Genomic DNA, 20194 nt, shown 5'->3' with positions numbered 1-20194 from the left:
AAAAAAAAAAAGACAAGCAAGTTTGTTTAAAAAAATGCTAAAGAAGTTTAAATCTAAACCATCAATCAGAGACCAAGGGGATTAGAGAGGAATCAAGATAATCACTTTACCAATCAAGAGGTTATTAGGTTAATATCAAGAATATAAACATCAGTCTGCTCAGTGGCGGGATGTAATTCCTCATTATCAAGATGCAAAAAGCTAGGTCCACATACATTGAGGACAATGTATTTGTGAGCGGAATTCCTTGCTTTATTCACCTCATGCTTTCAAAATTAATTTGTATCCGAATCCTTGTTCTTCAGCTATCTCAGGATTTGTTTTGCTGAGGTTTGCTTAGATGATGAATGACTTGCAGAAGTCAGAGTTTAAGGCTGATAAAAGCATTCAAAGAATTTCTCCTTCTACTTTTCTTTTTGTGGGAGGGAGTGGAAATCTGGGTGTAAACAAAGGGGTTGAGGCATGTATTCAGTCTCCCTAGAAGGATGTGACATCCCATAACCACCCCCATCCAAAGCTGACAAAAAGAAAACTTGTTTAAGCTTGATTGTGTAAAAGCATGCCCACGGCGACAGCCCAAATGCAATGATTGGTGCAACTCTGCTGACTTGCTTAATGACTAAATAAATGGAAAGTATTATGTGATCCTTAACCTATTACTGCTGGCAGCTAACCTCAAAGATGAGACTATTTTAGAGAAGGTGTCAAACTACATGGAGAGAGGGGACTTCCCTCATCTGGGAGTTCACCATATCAGGGAACTCACAAGCCCAACATCTATCCCATATCCCATATGACTTCCAAGTACAAAGACCTGCGACAATGTCAGCATCAATGCTACAGTATTAATCAAATATCCATTTCCTTATCAATGAGTCTATGGTTGCCATACATGCTCTACGCTCCAAGATGCTCCCAGCAGTCTTACAGCTAAGCAGTCACTTGGGTTTTATAATGGCATTTGCTAAGAGTCCTCAGGATATTTGATGCCCAAACTTCCTGCTGTCAGGAAACCAGACCATTGAGGATCCCATAATGCTATAAGAGAGGAAGATGCTCAAATGGACATTTAATTAGAATCCAACATGGGTTCCCTAATAATAACGATAATACTAATAGTAATAGCAGCTAACATGTGCTCCACAAGAGTATCTCATTTGATTCTCACAACAACTCTGGGAAAGGTTATTATTATATCCATTTTATAGATTGGCAAACTGAGGCAGAGAGAAATTAAGTCAATCATCCTGGCAGATTCACACAGAAAAGTAAGTCTCTGAGGTAGGTGGTTTTCAAAGCAGACCTTCCTAACTCCAAGTCTAAAATCCTGTCTACTACTTTACCTATGTGATTAAGCTTACCAAGGAGTTTCATAATGTCCTAGGAGAACTGCATGGAATGCATAAAGATTGAGGTGCTTTGGGGATGAAGAAATCTGTTTGGAGATGCTGGTGCCCTATGGGCTCTCCACAGAGTTTGTTTCAAAGTTTCCAAGAGCTCCGAGAAATCATAGTTGGAACCCAAAGTAAGAGCATTCAAGACCTCCTTGGCAAAGCTCCAAGTCATTTGGATAATGCCAGAATCGACTCACCTCTACCACTTGGAAGAGAGCCTCAACTTCTGGCATCATTGTAAGTTTTCTGTTTGCCCTAAATTCCTAAAGTGAACTTAATGCTTGCAAGTCCCATAGATGGACTGAAATTCCAGGAAATGCAGCAGGACCTGACCCCAAGCCATAGGACATTCCTAGGATAGGAATTACATTACAGCACTAGGTTTGGATCTCTGGTGGTCTGGAGTTAGGGAGAAGAACATAGAATTTATTATCCATTACTTTTATGGAAAGAAGATGATATGTGTTGTTTTACAGAAGTTCTGGCCAATCGTGTGCTATTCCCGGCATTTATAGGATGATCTAAGATTTAGAAAGGGTTTTATATTATCTGACCCTCCTAACAATGCTGAAATGCAGGGTACAAGGGAATTATTACTCCCATCTTACCAATAACAAAACCTGGTATCAGGATTCTCTGAAAATCAGAGATATCGAGCTTCTTTTCTATGCTCACAAAGCTAGTGAGGGAAGTGAGACTCCTATAATGGTCTCTCCTGACTCCAAAGATGCTATTATTTCCACTCAAACTTCTGGCCTGCTCTTTGGTGTCTGATGCCTTTTGTGAAGCTGTTACAAGATATTAGCCATAGAACTCAAAGTCTGGGCTAACTGACCTCCCATCCCAATCCAAATGCAGAATTAAAGCAGAATTGTTCAGAAATTCTTTAAAAAGAACATACTGTTTTGTTAAGAAAAAGCATATCAGATTTCTAAAAGGATGACAAAAGGAGTCACAACCCAATTGTCCCTAGTAATCCAAGTTCATAAAAAGCAGATGATTTTGCTCCTCTGCCTGTCTCTGACACCTAAGGGTTTTGCCCTGTTCCTGGTTCAATAGCAGCAGTCAGGGGCAGCTAGGTGCAGCAGTGGATAAAGCACCGGTCTTGAATTCAGGAGGATTTGAGTTCAAATCCAGCCTCATACACTTGACACTCCCTAGCTGTGTGACCCTGGGCAAGTCACTTAACCCTCATGGCCCCACCCCAAAAACATAGCAGCAGGCATCAGTGATGGGGAAGGAGTCCCATCAACAGAATTCTGCCAAACTATTTCTTAGAAGAGGCTGTTACCACAGAGTTGACAGTAAAAGCTACACCCACCCCTGCAGTGCTGAGGAAGAGGAAGACAGTCAGAAGATCTCTGTGTGCCTGATGGTCATAGACTCCTGCCAATTCCAGTTTACCTGGTGACCCTTGAATATAGCCAAGAAGAACCATGTTATACAGGAGAGACTCTACAACACCCCATATTCTTGAGTGGGAAAACACTAACAGTTAATTGTCTACAAGGCATATGACAACTCACTAGCTCTACCCAGTGTTGGTCTTCAATGTGGTATGATGGGGCAGTGAAGTGGCAAAGTACCTGGAGTCAAGAAGACTTATCTTCCTGAGATAAAACCTGGCTGAAGATGTTTACTAGCTGGGTGACCCTGGGCAAGTCACCTCACGCTGTTTGCCTCAGGTCCTCCTCATCTATAAACTGAAGTGGAGAAGTAAATGCCAACCATTACAGTATCTTTGCCAAGAAAACTCCAACTGGGGCCACAAAGCATATGACATGAGAGAAACGACTGAACAATAACATCATAGGAAAAGTAGAGGCTCTAAATTCAAGGACATAAGTTCAAATCCCTTCTAGAACACTTACTACCTGGGAGAACTCGGGCAAGTCACAAAGTGCTTGGGCTTGAGTAATGAGAGGTTGAAATAGAAAGCAATATAGACAGATGGACGGATGGATGAACAAATGATAATAGGATAGGATAGACAGAATCAATGATAATACAGGATAGATAGATGATAGATATAGATAGATAGACAGTCAGTCAGACAGACAGAAAGATAGATACATAGGTGATAGACAGAGGGATCTGATGTGATAGGGCAGACGGAGAGATAAGAAACCACTTTCTCAGGGTTCACTATGTGCCATCTGTCCCAGGCCTTGTGATAAGCAAAGCAGACGCAAATAGAAGCACACAAGACAGCTCAATTTGATTTTGAGAGTTTTTACCCTGAAGTGTCCAGTTTCATGTATGCATGGAGCCATTAACCCCACTTTAGAAGCGTCACCAGAGCAGAAATATCTCCTGTTTCTTAATTCTGAAAGAGATATGACCATAGGGTCAGATCTCTCTGTTTTTTCAATTAAGAGAAGTAAAATCAAAAGCTCTCATCTTTGGTCGTCCTCAAATACAGTGGCTCTGAGGAAGTTGCCCTACATTTGGAGATCACAAGGCTGAGCTTCTGGTCTAGAACCTCTGTGACCTTGATCAAGTTACTGATCTTTTCTGGGCCTCAGTTTCCTCATCTCCTAGATTGCCTTGACAGTCCTGAAGCTTGATATCTATGACCTGATGTTCCACGATGGCTATCATTGGCTGAAATATAGGCTTTTATCAAGTTCTGTGGGAGCTCCTTCACAATGGCACAAGGGCAACTGTCCTGTAATTGATCGTTTCAGAGAGTAGCTCAAGACATTCTCAGATAAGTCACTTACCCTAGGACACAGCTAAAGACTTCAATCCAACCTTCTCTCCCTAACACCATCTAGCCTCTTCAATTGCTATATATTGTGGGTCACACAACATAAGGACCTACATTTTTTATTTGGTAAAAATCCCCAATGACCTTGCCAACAAAAACAAAACCAAACAAAGACATGAGAGGCAAGTAGTCAATGTAATTCCATTGATATCTTGCTGGAATATTTAGGGATTTTTCTCTTACAAGTTTTCTATAAATTGCCCAGAGGGAAACTATCATATTTGTAGAAATACTCATTCAAATGGAGGTGGGAGTAGAGGGGGAGGGGAGAAAGGGGAGGAAGATGAGTTGCCCTCCTTACTCAAAGGAAAACTCATGAATCACAACTTTCAATCCCGACATGCATCAGTGTTTCACAGTGTATCACACCTAGTTCAAGATGTTTGAGTCACTTTTTTTTTTTAATTTTCCAATGCATATAACTGGCTGAAGGTTTAATTTATTTTGAAGGAAATACTTTTCACTTCTCCATGTTTTAACAGTTTTCACTCAAGGCAGGGCCACTGGGTCAATGCATATTGCCAGTCCATTATTTTTTCAGGCCCTTCTTAATCTGAAATGACAGGTTTCCTCTACTTTTCTTTCTGTCTATTCCTTCCATAAACTCTATTTTGCTGTTTCATCTGGTCAGCCACAATCTGTTTTTAGCCCTGTGCCACTCGCCCTATTAGCTCATCTCTTTCTTTCCGCACTCACACTTCCAATTCCACATTCCTGTTTTAAATACTTCTTCCTTTTTTTTTTTGTTTCTTGTCTTCCAGAAGTGACTAATCTTCCTGTTATTCCACTCTGTCAGATTTTCCCCTAATGTTCTTTTGGGGTTGAGTAACATTGACTTTTCAGCATCTTCATTAGGAATTTTCCTTCCACTTCATTCATTTATGTTACTTTTTTCCTATTTTCAGCATTTGAAAACAGCAAGTGTATTTGCAAACTGTTTTTGGTTCAATTCTTGCACTCTTAAGAGTGTACAATCACATCAAGTCAAAATATCACGCCTTCTTTCCACTGGAAAGATGTAAGGATTCATTTGTTACCCGACAAATTAAGTTTGGCCCAAAATCTGGGACTGCCAGACTCTGTGTAGAAGAATACAGTTTGCATGCTCATTCTCTGATATGGAGCTCCAGAGAGAAGACATAATAGGCCTTTATTTATGGGTCTCTTTCTCCCTACAATGCCACTTTCACTTTATGAAATGCACCTTGAATTGACTTCTAGAAATGATACATAATTTATATTTTTAAGCAAATATTTTTCAACCTTTTTGTGTGATATGCTCTGATTTCAAGATGTTTACTCTGTTTTCAAATTTTTCTTGCAATATTCTCTTCAAATGAACTCAGGGAGCATTTTAAATTATTTAAGGGTGGAGAATACATAGGACTATAAAAAGCTTAAGTATTTTTAAAGGAGGAAAAATCAGAAATTATTTTAGGAGGAAGAAATTTCTATTTAATTCAGTTATTCTATTACTTACATCATGACTGTAAAAGGCAAGAAAGTCATCCCAAAAATTAACAGGTTATGTTTCCACACTAACTTTCTAGAGAACTAAAAACTCTTTGACAATCCTTATCTTCTAATGCCTTTTTTCTTTTTTTTAGTGAGGCAATTAGGGTTAAGTGACTTGCCCAGGGTCACACAGCTAGTAAGTGTTAAGTGTCCAAGGCCGGATTTGAACTCAGGTACTCCTGACTCCAGGGCCGGTGCTCTTTCCACTGCGCCACCTAGCTGCCCCTTCTAATGTCTTTTTAAAAAGGGAATGTCAAGAAGTGGTAAAGCCAATTGTAGATGCACAGTAAACTCTAGAGAAATTAGGTGGAAGTGTCATAAGGAAGATTTTAAAATCAAAACTAACAAAAGAGAAACAGCAAAAATATGATATTTATTACTTGACTATTCTCTTTGAAAGACACTTCATAAAATTTACAATAAAAATATTTCATATTATTTACTTATATTAAAATAACATAAAATACATTTTAAAAATAATATAATGTTTTATGGATTAGAATGTCAGAGCTGGTTGATTTTTTTAAGACTCTGGGTTAGAGGTAGGGCTTCCCCCAATATCCTCTCTTCCTCTTAATTCTTCTAAGGAAAAAAGGACTTCCTCTTTTGCTAAAAATAACTCCAGAATTATATTAACAGGTCTTTGTTGTTGGCATACAAGGAAGGGGCTTGGATTCAAAGTCAGAAAGATTAGCTTAAATATGTAGGTGTGGGATGATGAAAAAATTATTTAAACTTCCTGGGCCTCAGTTTCTTCTACTTTTCAATACTCTAATTTTAATAGGGGAAAGACAGACTTTGAAAGCTGGAGGTAGGTCCTTAAATTTTTGAAGGTGATATCTGAAAATGAAACCATGACTTCTGGGGAAAAAGTAACATATCTATGGCAGGAATGCAAAATATGACGCTCTGTTGAACATGAGGTTGTTGTATTTTGGTGAGACAATTCTTTGTTTATACAATGTTTTCTTTGAAAGACTGTGAGATCGTAAGCCATGGGATGATAGGTTTACATGTGGAAGGACCTTTGGAGGTCATCTTGTCCAACTTCTTAATTTTACAAATGAGGAAACTGAGGCCAAGAGATAGAGCAGAAGGAACATGATATCTGAATAGGCTATCTGTATATAAGATATCTGTATGTATGTATGTATGTATGTATGTATGTGTGTGTGTGTGTATGATATCTGTATTCAAGTATCTAAAGAGTTGTCATGAGGAAGAGAGAAAACATTTGTCCCACTTTCCCTCAGAGGGCAGGACTCAGATTTATGATTTTCCAAATAGAAACCTTAGGCTTGATATACAGAAAAACCTTGTAACAATCAGAGCCATCAAAAAGAGGAATAGTATGCCTCAGGAAAATGAAGGGTTTGCCCACGGTGAAGATCACTGGGTTCTAGCTAGACCACTACTTCTCAGACATGTCTTAGAGGAAATTCTTTTTTGTGGGTGGAATGGACAATGAGGGTCCTTTCCACACTAAAATTCTGGGCAAAGCTTTACTAGGATAGTGACTTTTTGGAGGCCATACTGCTAACAAATAACACAGTCAGGATTGGAACCCAGGTCCTCTGACACCTAATCAAGCACCTTCAACAAGACCACAGACAGTAATTGGGAAAACACCTAATTAATATATATGGTTAGAAGAGATGGTGTCCATCCCATACTGAGATACAAGTCTAAGTGAATAGAGTAGATAAACCACAGGCGAAGCATATGAAAGAATCCCATAGCTCAACTAGGCTAAGGACCTACACAATGGAGGCAACCCTGACAATACGCTCCACAAGTAAATCTCCCTTCTGCTTGAATACTTCTTTAAACAGGGAACTCATTATTCTCCTAATAGAACTTGGGTGCAGGCACCCATCCCTCAATTAATTCTTCTTTTGCTCTTTCTTCTCTTTAACTGTTTGGATCTCGCTACTTAGGGCTTTATTATACCCATCAATAAATCTCTGGTTGAATCATTAATTATCTCATGTGTAGGTCCAGTCTCCTCAGTATGGAGTCCAAACTTTGAGCCATTCCTAGAATGTGCTTCCTCCGTACTTTCACCCATGTCTTTAAAACCAAGCTTCCATGCCACTTCCCCCAAGACAGCTTCCCCAATCCCTCTGGGCAGTAATGACTCTGTACAGAATTTTATTTTTATATCTCTTAAATGCATTTATCACTTATTTTTTAAATTATTGTCATTGATTCAAGCTTATTTCTTCTCCCCAGACAAAGAAAGCAGGGACATGTTTTCTAAATATTACTCCTCCCTGGACACTTAAAAATGCCCCTGCTGGAGAAGAGCATTGTACATACATTAGGCACCTAATGATGTTGGTTAAATGGAAGGAAACTAAATTGACAACAGGGATAAAGAAATAGTTATGGCCGAGCAATTATAAAAGAAAACATAGCCTTTCTCCATGGCCAATGGTGTTATTTCGAGAGTGGTATTCTTTCTTTTTTATGATGAACAAGCTACTAACGTGATCTAGAAAGCCCACAGGACTTATTGCCAAATTTGGGACATTGAAAGCAGTAGCTGAGTTAAAGTATACCTTCTCATTCAGCTAAATACTTTCAAAATATGCTGTTGAAAAAAGGAAAGGAAAGGAAATATCAATGCACAAGACTTTCCCTCAAAGAGCAGAAAGGGAACTGAGAACTATTTACAGCTTTGTCTTCTTTAATACTCATCCCACAGTGTCACTGGAACCTACCAGTGACAAAGTACTAACCAAACCTACTTCAAGGCTTTCAAGTACTAGCTTCCTTCCCACGGTGTGGGGCTGGAGGAGTTAAAACACAGAGGAGAGAAGACACTGGGAGAAGCCCATAGTAGAGTATAATCTTTAGTTGATTGATATGGTATGATTCTTTCATGTCTACCAATTATAACATTTCTATCACACAAATGTTATAGAATAGCAATAGGGAATGAGAGAACAATTCTGCACAGTCACTCATGTCTGCAGTAAAAGGACCAGAAGTGCAGTACCGGGTATAGCATTATTGTGGGGGAAAGGAGAAAGTTTTGGGATTTTGAAGTTATTTCATTCAAAATGAAAGCTCCATTTCACGGTCAGAGACCTTATCTCCCACACCCACCTCCTACTGCCACAGCTGGGAGACCCGTTCTTCTGGCATAACCGTGGATCAGCTCCAAAATGAGCACCTCGAGAACAGAACATGACCATCTCCAGGAAGAAACTTTGGGTGGCTTGCTCAATGAATTTATCATTTTAGTTGTGAATTAATAATGACAATGGCTCCTGAAGAAAACAGTGTCGGTAAGAAGTAGCAGCTTCTACTGCTTTTATTAATTATAATTATATGGGGGTAGCTAGGTGGCACAATGGATAGAGCACCAGCCCTGGATTCAGGAGAACCTGAGTTCAAATCCGGCCTCAGACACTTAACACTTACTAGCTGTGTGACTCTGGGCAAGTCACTTAACCCCAATTGCCTCACCCCCCCCAAAAAATAGAATTATCTGGTGAAATTTTAACAATAATATAAGGTGAAGATGCATATTGATGAAGCAAACATTTTTTTAATTGCCCACCTGAAGTCCCCCCTCAGAAACCTTTTTCTTCTCTGGATGCTGTTACACCTAAATTGATCTATTCACAGGAGCCAGTACTCATTTTTAATGATTTTATGCATAATTTTACCCTTCTTTGGATTAGAGGGGTTATATGGTTTTTTTCTTTTGTCTTTGGATTCTCAGTGGGAAGGGAAACCAGTCCCAAGCATCTAATAGGAGATGCATTAATTACATGCTTAGTAAAGGGAATTATTGTTAGTTGTTTCTCTGTTCTCACTGTTGGTTTCTATTGGTGATTTATTTGATGTGTCGGTTTAAGATTGAATCTCAGTTACAATATTTTCCTGAGAGGAAAAAGAACCTGCTGGAAAATACTAAACTTTTTAATAAGCTTTCCGGGAATACACAATAATGGGAGAAAAACTGTGGTGACTGCCCAACAAATGAGTCTGTGCTTTCTGCTACCACCCCACTCTAGCTAACGAAAAGTGACAAGTCTCCATCTGATGCATCTGCTTTTTTCTGCCAGATATCTGCACTCACTATTTCCTAATATGCAAGATTTGGTGACAGTGAAATGGATCTCTTGGTGTTACAGTAAAACAACTCAAAACAATACAAAACAAAATGTGATGGGCTACGCAGTGGGTACACTTCAGGCTTCTGGGATTTTCCTTGTGAGGAGGCTCATTGATCACGATGATAATAACTGTGACTGTGGGCCTGGGGGGACTTCACCCAGCCAACAGTTTCGTCATGATTATTGCTAAATCCCTCTCTTCCTTAGAAATCTATTTCATCCTTAACAAAGCATGAACATTTTAAAAGGAAGGCAATAGCCCGATTTCCTCTTGGAGCAGAAGGCTGTTACAAACCATTAGCAGATATCTGCCAGGATGGCTCATTTAGCACTGGATCTTAATGCTGAAGTGAGGGGCAGAGACTTGGTTACCAAGCCTCTAATTACACTACTCCAGTGCGAGATGAGATCAAAGCACTCCATGTCAAATCCTTCCTGAAGATGGTCCTGTCCAAAGTGGGTAACTGTGTGATCCCTACTAGGTATTACCTTACTCATCGCCCTAGTATTAAACTGCAATGTCAGGAGGGTGGTATTTTACATAAACTAAAGGGTTTCTTTCCCAGATTTCTGATCAGGCTTTCTGTTGAAAGTTGAGGGCAAGACTTTGGGTATTATTTGTTTTAGCAATTTCAGAAGCAATTCCACTGAGGGAAACCAAGCTCAGATTGCTACTGAAATCAGAATATGCTGAGATTTAAGAAACTAAACAGTGATGGACAAAATGGGGGAGGGAAATTCCCTACAAAGAGTCCAAGTTCCTCTTGTTTTTCTTGTCATTATTACTACTCTAATAATAGCAAATACGATCATAGCAGCTTTTGTCTATCTCCCAAGAGCTTACCTCTTATAACAAACACCAAAGGCTAATTAATTAATATCCCTCTCCATATCCTCAGTAGAATCCCTGAAAAACACTCTTATCTGGTTGTATCTGGTAGTACTTATGTGATGTGCTAGGAAAACAAATATTCCTTTTGGTGAAAGCCAGCTGCTTCTCCAATAAAGCTCTTACAATGAGCACAGAGTAACTAAACTGGCCAAAATGAATGTGGATCATAGCACTTAATGGGAAAATCGCTCTGTTGTTTTCTGATGTGGCACTGATGATGGGAGGCCATCAAGGTAGAACAATTGATCAAACTCATGTGCTGCCCATAGAAGATAACACACAAATTATGGTAGGATTCCAAATGTGTCAGTGTTCCAGAGACATAATATCAGAGAAGCCACCATGGGGTGAAAGAAGTTAAATTGGACTGGCCAGGTCTCAAAAACTCTGTTGTTAAGAATACCTAAAGGGTATCATGCCATAGTGGAGTGAGATACAAGCTTAGAGTCAGGACTTGGGTTCAAGTCCTGCCTCTGGGGAACCAGCTATGTGATCACAGGCAAGTAAGTCGCTTAACCTTTCATCACCCTCAGGCAATTCTCTAATACAATAACTAATATCTTTTTATGTGACAGTAATTTTTGAATATATCCATGATTTCCTACTACCCAACAGCCTATCCCTTATAACAAAAGAAAAAACAAAAGAAAGAAAAGTCAGTTCAGAAAAACTAATTAATATGTTGAGCAAATCTTGACAGCACAAGCAAAGTCCCAACCTTTAGTTGCCCACTCGGGCAAAAATCAAACATTGTAAGATGTTTGACTGAAAAGATGACTGCTAAGACTGAAAGATGACATGCTCATCTGAATGGATACAAGGATTTTCCATAATGGGATTTCTCTACACCAAGGAAGTTAAGCTTCTGCATCCAAACTAACCAATAAACAACCAAATAAATAACCAATAAACAACCAAATAAATAACCAATAAACAACCAAAAAGAGCTCCCAAAACAACCTGCTATAATTAGCGCTGTGGTACTGATCCAAAGGTTGCTATTACCCCTATTCCATAGCAAGAGGCATCTCTGAAGGTCAATTGAAAAGCTTGTAAGTTCTCGGTTTGACTCTTTGATTGAGTAAGGAAACTATATTCTGCAGAATATACCATCATTCATTGAGCTAAGAATGTTTTAGTGTTCAGTCAATAGAGTGAGCACTGAACTGGGAAGAATGGGACTGACTCCATTGTGCAAGTTACTTTCCCTCTCTTGGTATCAGTATCCAACTGTGTAAAATGGGAACACAGAGGGTAAGAGCTAGACAGGGGGTTGGAGACTCTCTGGGTCATCTCTAGTCATCTTGTTCTACAACTTGCCACTGGACACAGATGTCTCAGGGGGAGAAAGTGAGGCTGGTGACTCTGCACAGCCTTCCCTCACATTCAATTCACTTGCAAATCATGACATATGCCTCCATAACTCTTCTGGAAAGGAACAACAGATATCTGTGTAAAGATCTGAAACTGTTTAGTGCCCCCCAATAATGAGAGCAAAAGTTGACAAAGAAAGAAAAATTGAGAAACTAGGTTTGAGTTTGGTTTTAAGGAGAACAATCATTCAATCAACTGGGACATTCAGTAAATATTAATTATTAATGGTATTAAGTTCGAAAGAGAAGTAGAACACATTACACCACACACTCCTACAATTATACGTTTTAAAGAGCTCTTAGGGTACAAATGAATGGAAATTTGGAAGTAGAAAGAATTTTTGAGATCATCTGGTCCAATTCTCTCATCTTAAGAATGAAGAAAATGTGTCTCCCTATGAAAGAAACAAGGAGTGCTTTAGGACAATCCAGTGAACTTGCCTAGACTTCCATCTCCTCTGAGGGCATTGGACAAGATGATCTCAAAGAGCCATTCCATCTCTCAATGTCTATGAAAATGACTCCAGTAAATGCTACTGGCCAATTTGGAAATTGATGGAAATGTTCAGTCTCTTGAAAACAAAACAAAACAAAAAAAATAATCACCGTGGCATTTATTCTTTAAATTGCAGGCAAAAACAAATCTTAGCAGCATTGCTCAGTAAAAGAATGCAGTTTCCATAGAGTTAAAAATGATTCACAGAAAATCAAAGTTGGAAGGGACCTCAGATATCACCTCATATCTACTAAACCCACAGAGCTTTACTATCAATCCACTTCTCCTTCAAATTGTAGTTGTGAAGGATTTTTTGGAGGCAAATTGTAGGACTCTAACATTTATTGCTATTAAATTTGATCTTAATAGACTCAGTCCAACCTCCCAGCATTTCAATAGGTCCAAAGAATGATCTTTTTAAAAAAATTAAATATTGATCTTGCTTCCCTAATTCTGACACAAGAGGTAGTCATGACTTAGAAAGGAGATTTCCAGTTTATTCCTTCAAAGATTTGTGTAATGATGGCAAGCCAAGGGGTCAAAGCCATCCATCATACATACCTTAAACTCTGGGTCATGGAATGAATAGGACCTGCTGGGCAATGGATCTTTTCAAGCTAGTTAGAATGGAGTAATGAAAAACCACCAAGTGATTTTTAGTCAATCAAGAAGGTCCTTTTAATTCAAATTAGACTTCAAAGCACATGTTGAGGAAAAGGTAACCTTTAGTTGCTCTCTTAGAAATCAGAATAATACCACCCGCAGGGCTACCCTTGGTATCCACTGTAATTTCTTCTGCTAGAATTAAACAGAGCTTGAGAAAAAGAAAGCGAAAAGGCTTTTGTTTCAAGAGCTGAATGAAAACCGTTGACGCTTCAAAATTTCTAATGACCTGAAGAACTATGAGATACACAATAACCCTGTTTTAGAAGTTTGCCTATTAAGTTAACATAATTTTTTAGAATCACTACGTCTAACCAGATTTTTCCCCGAATGACTTGTTTTTCTATAGAAGAGTTCCGAAGAAAAATATTTTTCAGCTGATAGTGAGAATGACTTCCTTAGAAGCCCTATATCCTTTGTACTGTTAAATAGTCTGGAAAATTGCTTGACTCAACCACGAAGGCAAAAGACACTGCAGGCAAAGGTTGACTGTCAATCCTTCCTGTTCCCTAGAATAACATAACAACCTGTTCCTGATCTCCTAAAGTCAATGTACTTCATGCTTCTGGGACTGCTTTAGGGATCAATGTTTTATAAATAAAAATGTACAGGATAAACTGACAGTTCTGACACCATGGCAAAGGGCACCTCAACCCCAAAGTCTATCATTTTGCTACAAGAAGAGATTCATATGCCTGACCTTCAGAATTCAAAAACTGAAAGATGCCACTTACAACTACTAAGCAAACACAGCTGTTGGCCTATGAGTGTAAGTCTGTGTGTGTGAGTGTGTATGTGTGTACTAGTGTATACATATGTGTATATGACAAAATCTTATACAGAAAATTTAAATTTTACACATTTTATAAGGATCAGATGAGTTAAGGTATATAAAAGGTCCATTCAAATCCTCAAATGTAAGATGTGTTTGTATTATCCAATATAAAGTTCAGAACTTGAGATTAGTCCATCAGTATTACATGAAATCTTTGGGTGAATCATATATTAACATAGTTGCTTTTAAAAAGATACTTTATGGGGCGGCTAGGTGGCGCAGTGGATAGAGCACTGGCTCTGGAGTCAGGAGGACCTGAGTTCAAATCCGGCCTCAGACACTTAACACTTACTAGCTGTGTGACCCTGGGCAAGTCACTTAACCCCAATTGCCTCACTAAAAAAAAAAAAAAAAAGATACTTTATATAAGAGTTGTATTTTAAGAGCATTCCCAAGTCAATTTATTTGACTGACTAAAATAATCTTGATTTATAGAATGGCTAGTTTTTTATAATTAAGAGACAAAGTGGAGATGTGAAAAAAATTAAAATTAAAAAATGGAAAAGAGCCAGCTTGTTATTGTTTGCCATGAAGTTGCTTTTTTAAAAAAAAATTTTAATGTATAGAAAGTGATTTTAGAGAGAAAAGATCTTTTTGCTTATGAAATGCTAGGGAAAAGGAAGAAAGTAAACAGATGTCCTATCCCATCTCCGCATATTAACAAGAAATGACGATGCCGATGAAAGAGTTGTTTGCCTATCAGCACCAAGAGTAATTTTATGAAAACTAGTAGTATAAGAGAGTCTATGACCCAGGAACCTTCTTAAATGAAGCTACCTCTCCTGGGTAAAGAGGTAAGCATGAAATAAACACATGATGAATAGCAACATACCCTAGCAATCTAAATTCTATTCTAGAGGAGGTGAGAAGTGTTTACTCCAAGAGGAGTTGGAACCAGAAACTCAAAGGAAGAGCAACATTTTTTGAAAACTCAGAGGGTTAAAGTCTAAAAAAGACTTTTTTTGTGAATCAATGTGGATGAGAACCTTCTAAATCTTCAGGTTGCTTTCATAGCAGGAGTTGGGGAGAGACTCTGTATAAACTGGACAGTCAATACTGTTGATTTACTAGCTGAAAACACAGGAGATGGTTTTGAGGAAATAGTTTCTGTGACTACCTTACAAATGAAAGGTTGTTTCAATGGGCACTCCAGCAAACTGTTCCCATTAATGTTATCCCTCATCCACCCTGTAACTTAAACATTGAGCTGCCACATTTTCAAAATGGAGGATTCCAACCAACTCTTCCTCTTGTAGGTCGCATCTCATCTATCCATCTACACAGGCTATCTTGCCATATCCCCTGCCACTGTTGCCATCCTTGACCCCAACATCCTAAACATTCTTACTAGACTTCCTATATGTAAGAACACAATAAAAAGTTAATCTACTCAACTTAGAAACTTCATCCTGGGCTACAACAATCTTCAGTGGTGACTAGCCTACTATATCTAGACACTCCAAGAGTAAATTATATATTATATTCCAAGGATATCTCACTATCTGTCCAGCCATCATGGGTGTACCTCAAGCCATGTTCCATATTTTCTTCTGGGCACAGTGATCAAATCAGTAGTTTTTGTTTTTTGTTTTGTTTTGTTTCTGTTTCTTTGTGTGTGTGTGTGTGGGGGGGGTAATGAGGGTTAAGTGGCTTTCCCAGGGTCACACATCTAGTAAGTGTCAAGTATCTGAGGCTGAATTTGAACTCAGGTCCTCCTGAATCCAGGGCTGGTGCTTTTTCCACTGCACCACCTAGCTGCCCATGATCAAATCAATAATAATGTTGATTTTGAAAAAGGAATGATCAAATGGTTACCCTACAGATCAACTCATTATCCCTATGACTCATCAAAACCAAACTCCCTTCCTTGGCCACCATTCTCCCACATTTGTTGTCTCTCCATGTCAACTAATAGGAACGGAGATCATTCCGTTCAAAGAAAAATTGGATCCTCTAAACTTAGCACATTCAAAAGCCTTTGATACGTTATTTTTCATTCATTCATAGTTTCTGATTTTTACTATCATAAAGTAGTACCAAAACAAAGGCACTAAATTGAATGGCCTCAGTCCTGGATCACATTTTCATCACCAAGGTACCAAAATAAAAAATTAATAAAGAACCTTTAAGGTAGTCATTTGGGGGAAAGATGTTGAGTTCTATTCAATTCTGCATGAATTTAATCTAACAAATATTTAAGTTCCTACTATGTGCTGCCCTAATATGTGCTAGGCATACAAAGACAAAAATGAATCAGCTTATCAAGAGAAAGAAAAAGATTAAATTTCTTGATTATTGGACTTTTTAAAAAACAAATATAGTTTACAAAAACATAGGTACTCAATCATCAGTGAAAAGGGCTCCTTTAGAGCAGAACCAGGAGAACACTGTACACAGTAACAGCAACATTGTATGATGAACAATGGTGATAGACTTGGCACTTCTCAGAAGTGCAACAATCCAAAATGGTTTCAAAGAGCTCATGATAGAAAATGTACTAAAAATCCAGAAAAAAAAAAAAAAGAACTGTGGATTATGAATGCAGATTGAACCATACTGTTTCTACTTTCAGACTGTTTTTTTTCCTTCTTTTTTGAGGTTTTTTCCCTTGTGCTCTGATTCTTCTTTCACAAGATAACTAATGCAGAAATATGTTTAATGTGATTGTACATATATAACATATATCAGACTGCTTTCTGTCTTGGGGAGGAGGGAGAGAAGGGAGGGGAGGAGAAAAAAATTGAATTAAAAATCCTATGAAAATAAAAAAAAGAAAAACGCTCCTCTATATTTAACTGTTGTCAGCACTTTCAGGTAAATCAAATTTGTATGATGCCTATTATTTGCATTTTCATTAGTGATATCTCAACACTTTCCATTTACCAACACCATCTAATGAACTTTTATTTTGTTTTATTTTTATATGCTTAGTTTTATTTGTTTGGTTTAAAGCACTGGTGTAATCTGTATTGTCTGGAAAATTTTCCTCTAACTTAGAGCCACTGTTTTGGCTCCCACTGTGGAGCTGAAGGGAAATAGAAACTTTTCCATGGGTGGGATCCATGAAGTCGATGAGACACATGGCAGCATTCATTGGGAGGACCACTGGACCATGAGCTCATTCTGAAGAAAATTTGTTTTTATCGTCATAGAATAGATGAATGGCTAAAGATTAGGGGGGAAATACAATCAATTGAAGGGCAAGGGATCAACTATCTGTCTCCAAAAGACCATGACAAGCTCCTGCCTGCCAATTTTTGCAAAGAGCTAAAAAAAGCAAAGGAGAAAATAAATCTCTTTGGTCTTCATTTCTTACTTTCTCCTTTCTTTCAGCTTCACCTCATCTACATCTTCTAGATCAATATTGTTAATTTCTACACTGTCCAATCACAGGAAAATAAATTGGGCAGCTTTGACAAGATAGCCCCCCCCCCTCAAATAAGGGACATTCTTGATTACCAAGGAGGCAACGAAAGGGGCTTTCTTTCTTGGATCTCTCTGTAAAATGATGGCAAAAATCCCAGGTTTTACTTTACTACTGCCTAAATAACAACTGCTTCCATCCAGTAAGGTCTTACTGCATTGGTCTTGGCTGCAGCCGAAAAGTCAGAGACACGTTCAACAGAGCCTCCCCTCCCCCTATTAGGACTTCTCCACACTGACTTCTCTCCTCTAATTACTCTGCAATGTGCCAAAAGGCTGACATAACTAACTCAATTAAAAGTGCAAGACGCTCTCTCTATGAACACTTTGAGCCGCCTTAACGATAAAATGATATAGTTCAGTTATTTAAGACACACTAGATCAATACACAGCACAACAGAACAGGCAATAATCGATGGAATGAACAACAGGGAGAAAGGAGGACTCAATGAATCAAGTGCTGGTTTGACCAGCCACCACACCTCCCACTGCACGTTCCAATGGTAAGTAACACTGGGTTACTAAATGGAGAGTCCTGTAAAATCAGGAAGCTCTCCCCTTCCTCACTCTCTCCCAAACTCTGGGGGGGGAAACATTCTGTATTATTCCATTTCCAACAGCAGGCCACTTTCCAAAGTTCGAATTAGGCAAAGTCTTTGAAATTACCCTGACAAAGACAACAGTGAGGAATCAGTTCATCAGGCTGGCATTGATTGGTTTGTATGGAGGTAGTAAGAGAAATCCATCAGGCAGAAGGAAAAACAGTGATGGGAGGGGTGGGGCAGAGAAAATCAAAGCAGGAGTCTTCCAGAAGTAATGGGGGTGGGGACAAAGGAATATTAAAAGTCATGGACTTGGATTCTGGCTTACATTCCTAAAGAAACAAACATCAGGGTTTTTTTTACTAAATAAAAGTCTATCACTCGAATAAAAAAAAAAAGGAAAGGGCTACATGATTAGAGAAGTAACTGGTTCCGAATAAAAAACTGTGACCTAATAGCAAGTGATAAAGTCAATCAGTAGAAGATATTGTACATTTGGCCTTTCAACTAGACATGAGGAAGAAGCTCTGCAGCATATGAATATTAAGTGTCTGAAATATTTAAAAAGAATCTTTCATATGACTCTAAAATAAAACAAGTGAAATAAGGAAGTGAAAACCTGCATGAAACTAAAGAAACACTTTGTATTGGAAATCAACTGAAAAAGAATGTTTAAAACCATGTTTGCGTTCATGGGTAACTAAACATGTGAAATGGCTTCTCAGCTAAGGTAAGTGAGATAAATGCAGAAATGATCGAAGAATACCAATCCAGTGGTTTAAAAGCCTATGGTACAAAAGGTAGGGGATCTTTTCCTTATACAATTGAAGGTTAGATAAATGTCTGAATAACTCTATCATTATGAAAATAGACAGGAACATTTATTTTTGATCTTCCATCAAATGCATAAGCATCAGCAATGTGATGCTCAAGATGCAGAGTGACCTGTGTTCTCATCTAAAGAAGGCCCAGCAGCTGTGAGAAGAGAAAGTGAGCTTCTTTGCATTCTCATTTAGCTGTCTTGGCTCATTGTCAGACAGAATGCAAATTGGCCAGACCTGCTCTGCATTATGTTGGGAGAGTTTTATCAGTTCCAGTGTCTATCCCTACTGCATCTCAGCTTCAAAGTAAATTTGTCCTAGGCTACTACTTGGCAGAAGCTGAGCATGCTAACTTCAAAGGATTGGCGTGAGTAAGGCAGAGGTCCCCTCCTTGTCCAGCCATACCAATTCATACTAAGATGGGTGGTAGGTAGTGAGACCCCAAACAGACTGGCTCTGTCCATCTTTCCCTAAATGAAAAGATAATCACAGAAAGGTCTCTCAACCAATGGTCACAAGGAATACGTTTGCTACACAAGTCTAAAAATGAGACAATTCTAGAGATAAAGGGAAAATCTCAAGGCTGAAAACTGATAAAATGGAGATAAACATTCTTCAGTTTCAGCATTGAATTGAAAATGATGGCCTAAAAAGCCTGTTCCTTCCATCAATTATGCATAATTCATCCTGTATGTATATTGTTTATATGTAACTGCTTGTGTGTTACCTGCCATATTGGACTGGGAACTTCTAATATGTCTGGAAATCTTACTGTCATTAAATCTTTAGACTCATATCTAGGATCAAAGAAGAAGTAAAGAGAAATAGGGTGACATCATGGGTGAAGACCTGATCTCAAAACCAATATATTTATGCTGCTTGAAAAAAGGAATTCATTTTATTTGAAGCCACAGTACATAGAACAGTGCTTGACACATAGAAGGTACATAACGAATTCTTATTGACTGATTGAATGAATGAGACAATGAGTTCAAATTCTCCCAATACCTGACACTAGTGGTTCCATAAGCTTGGGTAAGTCAATTACCTTCTTAGACCCTCTGGAAACCTCTCTAAAACTCTCAGGTGAAGAAGTAGGTACTGAACTGAATTGTAAAAGGGAGACTGGTACCCCAGGAGCTCCCTACACAAATAAAATCACAGATATGGTATCAGAAAGAAAAGGAGAGGGAAGGAGGAAGGAGGTAGGGAAGAAGGAAGGAAGGAAGGAAGGAAGGAAGGAAGGAAGGAAGGAAGGAAGGAAGGAAGGAAGGAAGGAAGGAAGGAAGGAAGGAAGGAAGGAAGGAAGGAAGGAAGGAAGGAAGGAAGAATGGAAGGAA

The 20194-nt window shown here is 38.6% G+C and overlaps 1 protein-coding gene across 30 annotated transcripts in view; it reads right to left on the bottom strand.

Moving 5' to 3' along the window:
* The window catches only part of MBNL1 (muscleblind like splicing regulator 1), a 262086-nt gene that overhangs the window by 146715 nt on the left and 95177 nt on the right, over positions 1 to 20194 (bottom strand). The window lies entirely within an intron of this gene.

The sequence above is a fragment of the Dromiciops gliroides genome, chromosome 3, assembly GCF_019393635.1.
Source record: "Dromiciops gliroides isolate mDroGli1 chromosome 3, mDroGli1.pri, whole genome shotgun sequence".
Taxonomy (NCBI): Eukaryota; Metazoa; Chordata; class Mammalia; order Microbiotheria; family Microbiotheriidae; genus Dromiciops; species Dromiciops gliroides.
Note: the sequence above shows the minus strand (reverse complement) of the source record. Positions and strands in the feature narration are given on the sequence as shown.